The sequence below is a fragment of the Strix uralensis genome, chromosome 2 (genome assembly GCF_047716275.1).
Source record: "Strix uralensis isolate ZFMK-TIS-50842 chromosome 2, bStrUra1, whole genome shotgun sequence".
In the NCBI taxonomy this organism is placed as follows: Eukaryota; Metazoa; Chordata; class Aves; order Strigiformes; family Strigidae; genus Strix; species Strix uralensis.
In genome coordinates, this window is record NC_133973.1 from 112975285 (window position 1) to 112992587 (window position 17303).

General features: G+C 41.6%; 1 protein-coding gene across 3 annotated transcripts in view; it reads right to left on the reverse strand.

Moving 5' to 3' along the window:
• PDS5B (PDS5 cohesin associated factor B) overlaps nucleotides 1-15083 on the reverse strand; it is a 119650-nt gene extending 104567 nt beyond the window's left edge. For all 3 annotated transcript variants that reach the window (XM_074859849.1, XM_074859851.1, XM_074859848.1), the window contains exon 1: nucleotides 14967-15083. The gene's annotated coding sequence lies outside the window, so the exon portion shown is untranslated. The remainder of the gene's footprint in view (nucleotides 1-14966) is intronic.
• Between the last annotated feature and the right edge of the window lie 2220 nt (nucleotides 15084-17303).

Here is a 17303-nt window from a genome sequence, read left to right on the forward strand (position 1 = left end):
ATTTAAATCCAAGTCATTTTTCATTCTGATTCAGATACAATGTCTAGATGAATACTTTCCATTCACTTTTAGAAATGTTATACTGTTTACTTAACTATCATTAAATCAAGATACTAGTATTATTCATAGTATCAAGAAAATGTTAGCTTCCTATTTCTGCAAGGCAACACTATACATAGTAAGGTCTGATATAGGAAGAATTTACAGAAATGACTAATTAAAGGTCTTCCAGAATGAAGAACAGTGTAAGGCAAAAAGTAACACTCTCAGCCCAGCAAATGACATGAAAAAGTACTGGGTTTCACTACAGAAGTCTCATTAATAGCAATCCTTTGACAGTCAATATGTAAGTAATAACACCTGTTTAAATTAAGAAATGCTATTTCTCAACCTTCCATTAGAAAATATGGCAAAGTGCATTAAGTTTCTTTATTAATATATTAAGTACACACTGTGGAAAATGAAAAGACGTGCAGGTAGTTACTGTGCAAGAGGAGATATTTTCATAATGTGCAGAGGATTTGGCGGACTCAGAAAAAGAACACGTAAGAATACAGAACAAAACATTAAAACAAGCCATGATACCAAAGTCAGCATATGACTGCTAAAAAACCTCAAGTAACTTACACAGAATATAGTAGTCCCCCTTGCAATCAGTTAGGAAATGATCCCAGACAAATCCCCATTTCTGCTGATAAGATTTTTTTCAAAATTCATTAGAGAAAGCCTCCCAAAGATTAAGGAAGTAGATGGTATTCAGTATCAACTTATCTCAGCATACAGCTCTCTCCAGTGGTGTTGCAGACACTTGCAGCTTCCACAAGATGTAAGTGACCCAACTTGTAAATTTCAGCATTTTCTCAGGTGTGATTGAAAGCAAACATTACAAGAATTAAATTGCGCCTTTTTTTTCCATTTATAATCAGTACTTCCACTGAAATAACCCAAGTTTAAAAAAAAAAAAATAGAGAAAATACATAACAGAATTCACCACTAAACCAATCAACAACCTAAGGAAAAACAAAATTGCCTTGTTACTGTGGGATCTCAGCTTTCATACTTCTACACAAGACTAAGCAGAATGGACTGTAGGCATTACAATTGTAATTTATTTGTGTGCATGGCTGCAGGAAAAGAAGTGACAAGGATATAAAAACTGGAAGACTATAGCAAAAGATTCTGACAGAAAAAGACAAAAACATAACTGACCAAAGAAATACTGGTTAAGATTAAAAGATGTGTAATTACTTGTTTCATGAAGTGGAAAAGAGTAGGCTGACAAAATGTGTTAGTAAATAGGCACCTGCAATATATTTGTCAGTTAGCTAAATACTAGAGAAAACATTCCACCTCATTGCTCGTTAGCTGGTCATATTATGCAAGCATACAATATAAAAGCTCAAAAAAGGCAAGTGCATAACAAGCAGACTATGACCAGTCCTCAGTGTTTAACACTGAATGCAAAGTATGTGAAATAACAAAAACGGTAATATTGCAAAAGAGGTACTATAAGTCATTCGAGTTCATGGCTTGAACTTAAATTTGGTTGGACAAGACCATGACAGTTTTCACCTAATACACTTACTAAACATTTCCAGTCCTGTAGTAAGTAATTTATTTTGCTCTACAAAAATACAATTCCTTAAAGAAATTGAAAAAGAGTGCATAGAAGGAGGTACAAATAGGCAGGATGTCATTATACTCACAAAATCAGAAATGCAGTGTTGGATGTAGATGATTTTGTGAAAAGATAACACTTTTCCAATGGGGAAGAGAAGCAGGGAGAAAGGCAGGTGCAGAAAACAGAGGTGAATTTCATCAAGTCTGAGAAGAAGCCATTAAGTTTTTGACAATGACCTTTTCACCTTAACTCTTAAAGGAGGAAACCTGCTCACATACTAAAGGTCACTATTAAACACTATGAAGTTTAGCTACATTAGAGAGGCTGCTAACACTTATTAAGTTTTCTTGATAGTCTCAATTTAAAAAAAAAAAAAAATCAGTCACTTTAGCATTGAAAAACTTGAAATACTTATAGGATATATCCTATGTAAAGGATCTTCAGTTGAGTGTTAATGGCTCAATCAAGTTCAAGAATAAATCCAAGATGAAGTAAACTAAACTCAATCAATGTTCTCATAAACCTGGCAGAGCTGTCTAAAGAGACGCTACTTTCCCTGTCCTCTAGAGTACAAGTAACAATTTAGGGAAAGAGTACTCTTTAGCATAAGAGTATTATAGCATATTCTTTGACCCAAAGAAAACTTGCCCAGAGCTTCTGAAAAGCCACACGATATACATATTCTCTACAGACTCTTGATTCTAATAATAAAGCCTACAAAAAATTGTCTTTATTGAGTATGTCCATGCCTTGACAGGCTATACTTCAGGATGATTTGAATAGAGTTTAGGAAATAATGCAGTCAAAAAAAATACCTGGAGTCTACAGTAAGGACATGGTTTAAGCAAGACTGAAATTGAAGTTCATATATTGATCTAACTCAAGAAATCAGACTTCTCCTATCCTTCTTTGCTGTTATGACTGTAATAAAACAAAAAGTGAACTCAGTTGCTCATACAGAAGACTCAAACTAATCAGTACTAAACTGAAACACAAGCATCTTGTGTGAAGGCACACTTGAAATACTACTGACAAGATTTGAGAATAAAGCATGGTAATTTACTTATTACAAATGACAGTCAGGGAGAATTATGCAAGATTGCAAAGCTCACAAAAGCCCTTTAAGTCCACCATAGATGAATGAAGACTCATTTCATACATTACCTCACAGGGACATATTCACCTGGCTTCTTCAGGGGATGCTTTGAGATACCCTGCCTTTCTGGTGCTGGTGAGAAATCTGACTACATTTGTCAAGGGCCACACTTGCAATCCTGTTTACACCTCCAGAAAAACAGTGAGTGTAACTCAGTGAGCTATCAGTATCAGTTGAGACCATAAGCATAAACGTTCTGGACATCTTTCAGCATTTCACAGACCATGAACCAACAACATATATCAGTCACAGGATAATTCTGCTTCCATTCCACCACATGAAACTACCACGCACACCAACATTACCCATACAGCTGATTTCCAGAAAGGTAAGAAATGTTCACAACATTCTATCTGTACACTTGAGCTATACAATACTGAGCAGAAGCAGTGAAATTTGTCCATATGAGCCTCCTCTTTAACTATGGCAGCATCTGGCAACACTGCTTTCAGTGGGAAACTTGGAATAAAAAAAACTCTTTTGTTAAGAAAACCACATGCACACACTTGAATAACAAAAACTACCCTCTCTGTCACCCTTAGTCAGTACATAGGTTATTTTCCAGCCTATATACACATGACAAAACTTAAGTTTCACAAACAACATCACGTAAGCATGTAATCCCACAGGATATGATTTTGCCAACATACAGAGACAATGAATGTTTATATTAAATCGACACAAGCAGTGCATAAATAAAGCCTCTCTGTTTTGAAAGGCAGAAATTGAAAGCAGAAGTGAATTGGAGATGTATACAATTCCAACATGGTGGTCACAGGCAACGTCCATGCCAAAGGAATAAAACTGAGTTTTAAACGTTTGTCCCCTTGATTGGAGTGCAAGGAAAGTTTTCATACTACTACGTGAATTCAAACAACCACTTTGTAAAAGCTGTAAGTAGTAATCAGAGCCCACAAGGTAGAAGAGTTGCACCACAAAGATGGGGAAATACAGAAATAAAGAACTGGAGCCAAACTGAGATGGCCATTGTAAACAAACTGAAATTAGAAAAAAAATGCACTTCAGTAGCTAAAATCAAGGAAAAAAGTACTACTGCATAGCAATCATTTGGTATCAAGAAAATATTGAAATACCCTAAAAGGTCAGCTGAATACCCATCTTCAAAGAAAGAGAAGGTAGAGCTTCATTCCTGTGGCAATTGGTAACAGTTACATACAATCAGAAGTTACTGCGTCTACACTTAAGAACTTCACATTTTCAAATCAAAGCAACTGCACAGATGCCACCTGAGAATTAATGAACCAGTGTGGTATGCAAAGCTTTTTAAAGGTATTTAAGACGTACACTTCAATTTTAAAAGTTTAAGTTACTTTTAAAAATTAAGGTGTAGTAAAAGAAAATAAAGGTAGCACTGTCATTAACAATGCAGAGCAAAAAATTAATACTGCCACTACAGGTGCACTAAGTTTGATATCAGTAGTATTCGAAGAGTTTAGAATAAATCTGCATGCTAAAGTCAAAATTTTAAATACAAGCATAAACTTAAGGTTATCATATTACCCCGGGGACAATTTATGCTTGATCAGGCTGTAATAAAACAATTCGCACTATCCTTGCACCGAAAATCATTTATTACGTAAGCATTAAATTGGAAATTACTGACAGATGGATGCAGCAATGGATATGATTGTCATTCAGTAAAACGCTGAAAGAAAAGATTACACATCGAAACATTTCTGTTTCTCTAAAGACTGTGTTTGAACCCCCAAACAAGAATATATGCTACAAGTCTGAAAGAAAGTCATCTTTAAGGGAAAAAAACAGGGCTGAAGGGGAGATTCTATACCTAGGTCCAGGTGTAGAAAATCACCACAAGACTATACAGTAGTGCTATGCAACATTAGTTCTAGACAAGGTACTTCAAAAAAACAAAACAAAAACACAAAACCAAAACCTCAACATCTAACATTTTCAGGTACAGACAAGAACTTGATTGGAATGTTATGTACAACTACCAGCACCTATTGCAGAGATAATTTAAATTGGAAAAAGTGCACATAAAGTCTACTATATCAGGAGAGCATATCTACAGAGGCGACAAGAAGACACAGTCAGGAGGATAAGTGGAAGAGAGGCAGAAATCACTATAAATACCAGAAATACTGAAAGATCCCACCCAAAGAAAGCAAACTACCATAGACAAAAGCTCAAAAGATAAACAGTTCAGACAATGAAGAACAATAATTACAGGAAGACTTCTAGTTTTTAAATTAAAGTTTTGGAACAACTTTCTGGTCGATAACTAGAGCAAAATATCCAAATAGAATACAGCAGAACTAGACCATTATACAAAGGAGATTAGCATCTTGCTGTTGTAGGCTACGTGAATAATTATTTGAAAAAGCAGGCCTTTCACTCCACAAAATACTTTTTACCAGAATCACCAGAAAAACTGACAGAAACTTCTTAGACTGGTACTCTAAAACAGAAGAACTGACAACTAGCCTTGGTATCAAAATTTCACAGTATCACTAGTCTATGGCCATGATTTTGACACCGCACTCTTTTAGCGGGGAAGCTACTTTAAGATTTCGTAAAGCAAGAGTGATTTGTTTCCTTCCTCCAACAGCTGGAAAGGAATGGGAGGAAGGAGGCAGGAATTATTACTTTCCTTTACATTAACTCTATTTTGAAAACAGCGTAACAATTAAAAAACAGTAATAAACCCCTCAGATATCTTGCATTACATTTTAGAAGGCTAACATCTGTAGTATTTATACTCAAGGGGAGAAAACATGCAAGAGTGGCATGGAAGCCATGGAGAAATAAGGGGAACATGACAGAAAGCAGAAGATAACTACAACAGACAGACATTAGGTACAAATCAAGTTTAATCACTGTATTGTCCCTTGGGAGGAAACAGCACTTGGTATTATTTTAGTATACCATTTATTTGGTAAAAAATGCCTTCTTGAGCCTTGCCATGAAAGTTTTAATTCTTACCAAAAAAAACAAATCTCCAAAATGCCACCAAACAAAAAAACACCCCGAACATTAAGAATACTAGCATGATACCACAGAAGCAAAACAACATTTTGTAAAATTTCACAGATGGACAACCAGTGTAAAATTTCTTTAGTAACAAGTCAGAATTTGTATACATGAACAAGTCTCTCTTCCACTCCTAATCTTGTATATAATGTTGAGAAATATAAAATTGAATGCCTCAGCCCCTGCAAATGATTCAGTACAGAATTACTAAAGATCAAACAAAAATCTCTAGTAGGATAGATAGAATTGTAAGAACTAAAAGAAAGCATGGGTATTGCACTACAAAGTTAGATGTGCTAAATAACACTGCAACCACTCCTAATCAATATGAATTATAAACAAACATTTATATTAGGGCTGCATACAGAAATCTTAGTACCAAAATCACATTCAGCTGCATGTTTCACAAATAGATGTTGTCTACCCAGATGGCTTAGATGAGTTTAGCTTTTTTTTTTTTTCCAGCTAACTGGAACATTTCTATTTGCTTTTCCCAAAACTTTGTAAGTGACAGAAAACCACAGACTGAAAAAATAGTTGTGTCCCTGAAGACAAAGGAAGAACCCATAACTGTGATTACACAAAGCACAAATTAGATGAAGACTTACTACAAGCAGGTGCACTAAGTGCATTCATGGTAGGTTAAGACCACAGGACTAGAAGAAACTTCAAGTGACAGAGTCTAGTCATCTGCTATCGTACATGAACATATCAGTAAGATAACTTTAAAAAGTTGAAGATGAAGACTTTTTTGATGTTTCAATCTGCAAAGCCTACCTTAGCTTTGATCTCACCTTACCTATCTCTATACTCAACCAGCATGTAAGCTCTCTTTGCCAATAATCCATTCACTCCTGTAACTTTTGTTAATACAAGTATTCATCCCTTATAATTATTTAGCCCCATAGGGTTGCATTTTCACAGAATGGTTGAGGTCGGAAGGGACCTCTGGAGGTCACCTGGTCCAACCCCCTCACTCAAGAAGGGTCACCTAGAGCTAGTTGATGAGGACTGCATCCAGATGGCTTTTGAGCATCTCCAAGGATGGAGACTCCCAGGGCAACCTGTGCCAGTTCTCAGTCACCCTTGCAGTGAAAATGAGTCTCCTGAAGGTCAGAGGGAACCTCCTGTGTTCCAGTTTGTGCCCCTGGCCTCTGGTCCTGTCACTGGACACCACTGAAGAGAGCCTGGCTCGATCTTCTTTGCAGCCGCCTTTCAGAAACGTATATACATTGATACATTTTAATCCTGGCTTAGCCGCAAACAGGAGTGTAGGTACTATTACAGTTACGCCAACCTTCTGGATAATAAGTTTTCAAACTCGGTGGTTTGTTTTCCCTTTTGAAATTAATGTTTAATATTCAGTTATCCTTCAGTTGCAGCTCATCACTCACATTAGGACACAAGGAAATGGAATCAAGATGCATCAAGGGAAGTTTAGATTGGACATAAGGAAAAGGTTCTTCACTGAAAAGAGTGGTCAGTCACTGGAACAGGCTCCCCAAGGGAAGTGGTCATGGCACCAAGACTGTCACAGTTCAAGAAGCATCCGAACAACGCTCTTAGTCATATGGTTTAGTTTTAGGTAGCTCTGCAAGGAGCAGGGAGTTGGACTCAATGATGCTTATGGGTCCCTTGCAACTCAAGACATTCTATGATTCTATGACATACTTGCTGCACAGTGATAGCCAAACTCTCTGTGTATGTTAGTGAGTAGGTTATGCTTTCACTCAGACTCATATCTGTGCTGATGTAAGGCCACAGACCTCATTTTACTAGACGGGACCACTTCCTTACAATACCCCAATACCACTCCACCCCCCCAAAAAGTACAAAAACCTACCCAGGAGAGCAACCTAAAGCACATCAGAATTAAAAAAAGTCAAACCAGCAACAAAACACCTTACATACTCCCCCTACTTCCACACATATAAAGAGTTAGGAACATACGTAACAACCTATAGGAGATAACAGTAAAAAACTAAATAAAAACTAATCTTTACTTATTGTTAAAAGGATGGGGTTTGTAACTGAAAGGAGCAAGCTTTAAAGTATTAATAAACAGATGTAGCTGCTTGCACTATGCCAGTAAACCTACAATCAAGATATGACAGTTCAGAGAGTTTCCACCTAGTACTTAAGGTACAAGAACTGTTCATGTGCACATTATAGGTTGTTGTCTCCCGACTCCCCTGAAGTTCAAAGGTTAACATAGCCAAACCTCAAGATCAAACACCTCTGGTAAATCCTATTGACAGCTGAATCCATCACTAATCCACCTGTCTGCTGGCAGCCAGATGTTGCTGCTTCTTTAGCAGAAAAAGCTGGAATTGTCCACACTTCAGCCAGATTCTCAGCTCAAGAGCAATCTGTCTTAATTAAGTCTTTAAGGAAAAAAAGCTCAGCTTAGCATGGGAACAGCTGATGTTTGGACACACTTACTTCTACCAACTCCACTGCAGGGACCAACGAGATGTATCAAGCAAATGGAGTAGAAAGTTTTGGGGTTATGGGAAAGGCATGCAACCAATAAGCGAAGTTAATGGAAGGTGGAGAGCAAACCCAAAAAAACCAAACCCACACAAACTCCATACACCACAGTTTAGGAACCTCAAGGCTAAAAGTCTAAGTGTTGAACAAGGTGAGAGAGAAGTAGGATTTATTTGGACAATGAAGGATTGGAATCAGAAGCCTGAAGAGGTATGAGGACAAACTAGAAAGAGAAGTCACTCCAGAGAGAGACCAGATCAGAAAGATCAGCTGGGGGGCAGAACACACGTACAGCAGAACTCAGTACAACGTGCAATCATATGTTACACAGCTCTTCTACTAATAATCAGCATTTGCAAGAATCCACTGAAAAGCTCTTGTACCTCATCCCACTTAATGCTGGTTAAAAGAGAAAAACTTATTGCTACTAATAGCATTTCATTAATTTAATTAGTAGTAGCTACACATAGCTAAAGGTTACAACCTAATGACTCACTGGAGCACATCCATACAGTGAATTTTTTTACTAAGTTTGTTTAAAAAGAAACAGCAAAAGCATGAAAATCAGTGGCAAAATCAGTTATTAAGAGTTAGGAAACATCAGAAATAAGATTTCTTATACAGTATTAAACAGTATACACACAAAGAAGCCAATTTACCTGATCCTTCACTACCTTTTTCCACACAAGACTTCTTTTTCATTCAAAGCAAAGAAGCCACTCAACTTTTCTCCTTGTACTTTAACGTGTGTCCCTTATTACACACTATTTAAACCATGCTCTGAAGAGACTTAATTTCCTGCTGGGCTTCTGTACAGGATTCACCACTGCAGTATGTTAGCATGCCATAAAAATTAACTTGTTTCCACAACACGGTCACAAAGCTATTCATAAAAATGGGTATTCTTCCCATTTTATAGATGAGTAACCTCAGTTACAGACTGAAATTTAAGAACTATCCACCAATTTTGCCTGCACAGTTAATGAAACTTAGGGCATAACTTTCCAAGTACACTATGTTATCCAGCGCTACGGCTGAAACTAAAGCTTCTGTTGAGCCATGCAGAAGTAGTCAGGGTCTATAGCCTGTCTCCTAGGAAAGCAACACACTACTAATAAGCTCCTGTGGAAAGTCTGATTTAAACAGACTTCTCTGGGATCACAAGAAACTGACAGAAAGAATTCCAGTATTCCAAATGACATTCAATCACCCAAATCACTAGATATGATTTCCCTTCCCACAGTCCCCTGTCAACTTATTTTCCAGCTTTTAGAAAGTATGTCATCCAACTCTGATACACAACTCTAATTCCTAAATACAGCAGGTTGAAAAAAAAAAAATTATATACAAATAACTAAAGACTACTATAACATGTACTTATGAGGACCGAAATTAAAACTGTTTCCCATTTTTAAAATGAAATTGCAATTTTAAGGCATTTTTATATGTAATACAGAAGATTAAGGGGGCGATGATCCATTAAGAAATAAAAAGTTACTATAAATGTACTCATATATAGCACTGTACAAACACCCTGATGGAGAGCTTACTACATGCAACATTTGTAACTTGGGAGAAGACTTCCAATATGTTTTGAGTTCTCCAAGTGCAGATCTACCAGTAAAAATGAGCACAGAACATTTCTTTCCAAAAATTGCGCATGCATGAAAATCTCTGTTCTTAATTCTCTCAGTTAACAGAAATGCTTCCAGGAACTACGGACTGTGTAATCTAAGCTGGGCAAATGGAAGGGAAATGCACCTCCTACTTGTTATCTCTCTGAAAAACTCCCTCAGATTATCATTGCACTTATTCATTCTTTCTTTCATCTCCAAAAACCAGGAAAGCAAAATGTTTTAGCCTTACTCCGTCTAGTTTATACTCTAAGAGGAAGAAAACCCTGTGTAAACTTAATTATACACCATGAATTAGGTGTCTACAATCTATCTCCCTTAGAGCTTTGAAAAGCTCTGGGTGGCACACAGAGTGTGCATAGACATCATCCCGCACAAAAGCCTTAACATGGCATAAAAAGCTATAGTCTCTTCCATACACTTTGTTTCTATGTGCAGGCATGAACTATACACAGTGCTTCATATTGAACTGTCAAATAACAAAATAATTACCAGAGACAGTATCACACCTAACAGTAAACCACCTAGCACCTCTGCACATTTTCCCCATGAAAACTCTTTCAAATTTTAAGTAGGTAGATGCACAAAAAAAAAGTTTCCATAAAGTATCTTCTGCCCGCTTTTCATAAGTGACAACTCATCCCAATTATTTAAGAACAGAAACCTAACAAATGTAGTGCCAAAGACTTCCCACTGAAACTCTACATCCAAGTAGAAACTGAACAGCCAAATTCAAGGTGGCTCAAAGATTACATATAGAAAGTTGTGATACAGATTTTTTTTTTTTTGAAGACTTCCTCGTGAGCAGTGTTTGCACTCAGTGGGCATAACTCTTCATTTACTTTTTTTTTTCTTTAAAAAAAAAGTAGTAGTAGTTGCTGGTTTGGGGGGGGGGGGTGTCCCTCCTTTCTAAGACTTTCATAATCCTGACTCTTGATGTTGAATTGACCTACAATGTGGATACACTGGAGATGTCTCAGAGAGAAACAGAGGCTGCTTTGAAAGAAGTTGTGGACAACCAATTGGCATTCTTGTATAAAAGGTGGAAAACCTCACTCAACAGTTACTTTTTAAGTGGTTAACAATTATGCTCTAGCTGAATCTAGCCCTCCTTAGAAGAGCTAAAAAATGTAGCTTAGGTGACTATACAATGGAAGCAATTAAGACAGTAGCATTTTTGACTGCTAACTTTGTGGGGGTTTTGTCCATTAAAAAGTGTGCAAGTGAAGCATCTCATTTCAGCAGCAGCAGCATCCATGAGGATTTCTAATCGAGTCAGAGAAAAAGTACACACAGTTAGTATTGTCTGGAATCGATCTTTAAAGAACATGGTCTAAATGAGAAAACCCCAGATGGGGTCCTGATCCCTGGTTATGGTACTACCATATAAATGGTGACAGACACAAGATGATTAGTACAAACATGCCCATCTGTTCCAAATGAGGTATTTATTATTTTTTGAAGCATATTAATACCGAATTTGTCATGAGCTAAAATAACAGAGCTGAAGATCAGACAGTATAAAACAAGCAGAATGATGCAGAATGTTTTGCCAATGCTTGGGATGGGATGTGAAAGAGTAAATTCAACAGATGGAGACAAAGTAACAGAGGTCTTAAACCTCAGAACCTACGGCAAGGACTTCCTCACACTTTAGAAAAAGCAGTATACGCAGAGACAGACAGAAATAACCTTTAAAAAGATTGAAGGCTTTAACACTTTGATTCTTAAAAACTCAGTAAAAGTATTAGTTCTATTTCATGGAATTGTTTCAAGCTAGACACATTACAATAATTATTCACATTAATAGCATTTTTATTGTGGAATCCAAAATGTTCCAAAGAGTTTTTGAAATAAACCACTAACTTGCTAAAATAACAAAGTTTATTTTCATTCATACACTGCATTTTTGGTATATTTTACCTAAGTATTGGAACTAAGCAGAAAAAAAACAACCACCACGTTTTCTACAAGACTACATCCAACCAAAGATGTCACCAATGGAAGAGCAATAGGTATGTCATTTACACACATGCACAGTCTTAACTTTGAGCTATACAACCTCTGAGGACAAGGAGAGATTGTTCGGGGTTTTTTTAAGCATATATTTTGCAATTCTTTAAAAGCCTGCACATGATTCCTTCCAGGATCTGTCAATGCTGTTCACACAGTCCAGAGGATCTACAAATCTGGTAAATCAAAACAACGCTTCACCACCAAGGATTGTCACACTAACACATCCTTTTAGTTTCCTCAGTTTTCCCTTACCGGTTAGTTTCAAAACTGACTGAAAGCCTCCAGTACCCCCCAAGTCTTTCCAAAGCTTATTTCAGGTTGCAGTATTGACATTTTGTGCTAGGAGTAAAAACACCCTTACTTTAGAAACGTGTTAAAAGGAGTATGATACACTATCTCACTACTTGTCAGTATAAAGAACTTGTCTGAAGGGGGGTAGGGGGGACTATGTCAAGAAAGAGGAAGGTATGTACTTGGGCTAAGTAATACTAAGGGAAATGGATATTAGAATTAAACTGGCAGGGAGAAATAATGAATTGTAGTATCATATTTTCCTCCGTTTCCTACTTTGCATGCTTTTACTGTTCAGCTTCCCATTTTCTTATTCATTGCTCCCATGAAAATTCCCTTGTGCAACAAGTAGTATTTATCACCTCTTCCAAACTCAGGCTTAAAGAAAAAACATTTACGCCAAAAACCTTTAAATGAAAATCCCTTACTAAAAGACCCTACACATACCCATAAACCTCTTATTCTTCGGTGTGAATATAAACTGTGTGACTGAAGAAACAAGAGAGGAAGAAAGCATAACCTGAGAGCCTTACAGAGAGCACCATATCCCAAAAGAAAACGCATCCCTCTTGATTCACAGGGGGTAACAGAGCCTCCTGTTCTAGAACCAGAAATGGATAATGCCTGAGGTCATGCCCATATTTCATTACTACGCTCTTCCAAATGCTAATAATGACTGTTGGGTTTTATATTTTTAATTACAGCGTTATAACGACTTGACTGACTTGCTCAATTTAAGTTCATAAGTAAGCTTGCTAGATACAGTCAAAACCCAATATTTATATGGCACACAAGAAAAAAAAATAGCGTACAAGTGTTATACACATGACTTTCTATTTTAATTTGATTTATTTAGCTGTTTCATCAAAAACTGAACTACAGTTTATTCAGCTTGTATAGTAACTAGTAAAGAGAATGCAAGAGACACATAGGCAAATACGTAGTATAAGAACTATGTTAAAAATAAAGAAAAAAAACAAAACACCACACACACAACCACACACCCCCCACACCTCACAGTAATAAAGTACAACATTGCCTCAAACACAGACGCAAGATGTCATGCAAGTACTAAAGTACTAAACTACTTTCTCCAGTAGTGCACGCTTTCAAATGCCGGTGATGAACACGATACATACACCTCTGTTAAATTATCTTACCTGATTGTCTGTCACTCTGTTTTCTTTTAGCGTAGTCTGAGTGTAGCATACATTCAGTTGTTTCACATCTTTTTGAGGTATTACTCCACACAAGTACATAAAATATTTAGAGCACATCTATATTACATACAAGATACACCAAGCCAAATTTCCATCAACTGAAAACAGAACAATTCCACTAGTTTGAAAGCAGAAAACCTGAAGGAATGCATGCCATCTTATTTCCTTCCTAAAACGTGATTTGACACCCATTTTCAACTATAAAGCCACTCCGATTTTCAACACTCCTTCTATTGCATCCCCAGCAAAGAGAAATCAATTACATCCAAAGCACCTACCCAGCAAGCACAAAACAAAGACCAACACAAGAATACTTCAGCAGTTGTGTTAAATGGGAAAACAGATCACCTAACAAAATAATCACAGCTCTCAGTAAGCAACCGTGCAGGAAGCAAACATAAAAGTCAGAACAAGGCTTGCACGACAAAATCCAGCTCTGTAGGAGCTGGTCTGCTGCAGTTTAATTTTCCAGGATTGTTCACCGTCATTAATTGTTGATTTCTTTTGAAGAACAGATAGTGATTTATTTGCAGCGGGATGAAGTTACAGACCTAGATTCTTGACCAGAGGCTCTCAACGTAAACAATACATAACCTATAAATTAACCATTCTCCATCTGGCAATTCAGATGTAAAATTCATAGTTTTTTATCTACCAGGCGGCGGCAACCACTCCCCCCCCCCCCCTTCCTTGCCGAGCGCTTTCTAACAGAGCCTGATGCAAAGTGGGAGGGAAAAAAAAAAAAAAAAAAAGCCAGCATGAAAGAAACGGGCTCGAACAAGTAGGGACCCACCAAACCGAGGTCCTCGGCGGCCGCCAGCTCCTCCCGGTGAGGATCACTGCTAAGTGCGGAACGGAGAGACCGAACCGGGCGGGAAGTGGGGGGGTGGGGGGGGTCCCCTCGCCGAGCCCGGGCAGCCGCGCGGGGTGGCGGGAGCCCCGGTGCAGCCCCGGCGGGGACTAGGCCGGCTGCAAGGGGCAGGGAGGGGACACCCGAGGGAGTCGCGATCACTCCCCACCACGGGCGAGCAGCCTCCTTCCCTCCTGCCCTGCCCCCCCCGCCCCGCCGCCCCGCGCCGCGAGGAGCCACCGGCGCTGAGCGCGCGACACCGCCCGCCGGGCCACCTGGGGGGGAGGGGGTGACCCCCAGGCCCCGCGAGGGGCAGCGCCCCCCAGCCAAGGTCACCACCCCGCGGGGCCCCGCCGCGCCCGGGCCGGGGGGGGGGGGGGGGGAAAGGGGGGGCGGCAAATTTAATTTGTGACGCCGGCCACGGAAAAGGGGGGAGGGGAGCAGCCCCGCGAAGGGGCGAGGGGGATGGGAAGGGGGGGCTCCGCCGCGAGCCGAGGGGAGGTGTCGTCCCCGTCCCCCCCCCCCCCTCCTCCTCCTCCTCCTCCTTCTCCTCCTCCTCCAGCGCTGGCCGCGGAGCTCGGTCCGAGCGGGCGCCCCCCGCCCCCGCCACACAGAAGGGAAAATGGAGCGGAGACGAGGTGGGGGTAACCGCGGCCGAGGTGCCAGGCTCCCTTACCCCGCCGCAGCCGCCGCTCCTCGCTGGTCCCAGGCGGGTCCGCTCCGCGCTGCCGCTGCTCCGGGCTCGGAGAGGAGCTGCCGCCGTAGCCGCAGCCAATCGCCTCTAACCCCCTCCCCTTCCGCAGCTCGCCCCGGTCCCCCTGTCGGCTTCAAAATGGCGCCAACTTGTCTCCGGCTGCTCCAATGGAACCGCCGAGGGAAGCGAGCGGGGCCAGAGCGGGGCAGCAGCGCCCCCTGCCGGCCCACGCGGCCGCCACGGCGCGGGCCCCGGCCCCGACCCCGGCCTCGGCCGGAGCCACCGGTCGCAGGGCCCGCGGCCAGCGCTCCCCGCAACAGCGGCCCCAGCCCCCCGCGCCGCCCAGCCAGCCGTGCCCTGCCCTGCCCTGCCCTCCGCGCCGCCGCCGGGAGCCGCAGAGCACTGCTGCCAGGCGGGGCTGGGGGTGCGTGCGTGTTTGTGTGTGTTAAGAAGTCACGACCCCTCCCCACGCGTGCCCGCGGCCCAGTCCAGCCCCCGCTTTCCAGCCGGGGAAGGCTCCGACTAAGCCCGTCTCCCGCGGGAGACCATCGGTAGCTGCACAGCCCCGCGCGAATCCTTGCCAAAAGCGGGGAACTCGGTGTGGATTCCCGGGCTGGCAGAGCACCTCGCTCCAGCAGTCCTGGCCGCGTCAGCTGCAGCACTTACAGAATCGGAGACCGTGAAGAGGGGATCAGGCAAACGGCCCGCGCCGAGAGAGGAGCGGGCACTCCGCTGACAGATGAACTACGTCGGCTGTCTGCTGATGTGCACTGTGTGGATTAGCGGAATAAGTATTTCCCCCAAAACACGAATTATTAAAGGAGTGTTGTAACACAATAAGGAATAAAGTTGCTTAACTGCGGAGAAAGAGCAGAAAAAGTAGCAGAAACCGCTCATCAAACCCGTTGGTTTTGCTTCAGTGAGTGCAAGAGTTTCAGGGTCACCCTTACAGGAAAATGCAAACAGAAAAGTGATGTAATTTCTTCTCGCTGCTACAGATAAAATGCTGCATTTGTGAATGACACATCAGGAGAACATGGAAGGGTTTAGAGTGTTATGATTTAAAAAAACATAAATCATACTCAGCAGATCTGCTGATACACTCAGGGCTTTGTCGAGTGTGAGAAACATAATTAAACAGCATGTTAGCCAGGGCATTGTAACTAGTATTTTAAATCTTTAAAGAAGTTCCCTCATGCTTTCTGAACTTGCTGACACATTGTAACCAGCTTGCCTTATCTTCATTCAAGTTTTAAACTAAGTTAAATAGCCTCATCTTCTAATAAAGGCTACATCAGGGTAAGTTGCCAGAACTATTACATAAAAATCACTTTTCAGGCCCCAAAACTCCCCTTGTTTACATTTTTGGGTGAATTATGTTTGTCCTGCTCTTCGTGAAAACAAAAGTACCACTGCACGGGCAGAAGAGAGGAACACTTTATCTGACAATTTTAGATTGCTTATTATTGGGAAGGACCCTGCACTTGCAGCCAAGGATGTAATTTTGTCATGCAGGTTGAACAATGTCCCCTCAATCCCCCCATTGGCATCTATCTGGGCTTACCTAGATATAAAATCTTAGGTTAGGGAACGCATCTTTTTCCTACGGAGCACTTGCAAGTGCGTGCAGGGATACTTACACACCAGCAGAAAAGTTAAGCATTCATATAGCTACTGAAGTTGCAAAACCAGGTGCATAACTGTGAAAGCAACTAGTGTCCTGACATACTTGGTATGCAAATACTCTGCTCCGTTTTACTGATGGGGCAGTTTACAGCAGCAGGTAACGCTTCCAGCTCCTGTCGGGTCGCCTGGAGCGATAAACGCTGCGGGAAGCAGAGCAGGGTGCCGGGTAACGGAGGCCTCCTCCCAGTTACGCTCTGCCCCTCGTTTCCTGCCTGACTGAGACTCTTTCAAATTTCAGAAATCGACATTTTGGAGGTAATTCTTCACTCCTTCCTTCTCCCACCGCCTCTCGGTTTCGCCACCGCCGAGGAGCGGAAGCCCGCAGCCCGGGGCTCGCTGCCGGCGCCGCGGCTCGTGCCGGGCGTTGGGCTGCCGGCGCCCGCCGCAGTAGCGCGCGCGGCCCTCACGAGGGAGCCCGTCCGACACGGCTCCTCCCGCCGGCCGGGGGCCGCTGGCTAACCTTCACCCCGCCGGCCCCGGCCGTTACCCCGCCGCCCGTTCCCGCCGAGGGAGGCAGGCGGGAAGCGGCCCGCCCGGCCCCGGTGGCGGTTGGTGGCGGCCGCAGGGCTGCGCGCCGTGAGGAGGAGGCGCCGCCAGGCCGGGGCCGGGGCCGGCTCAGCGCCGCGGGCGGCA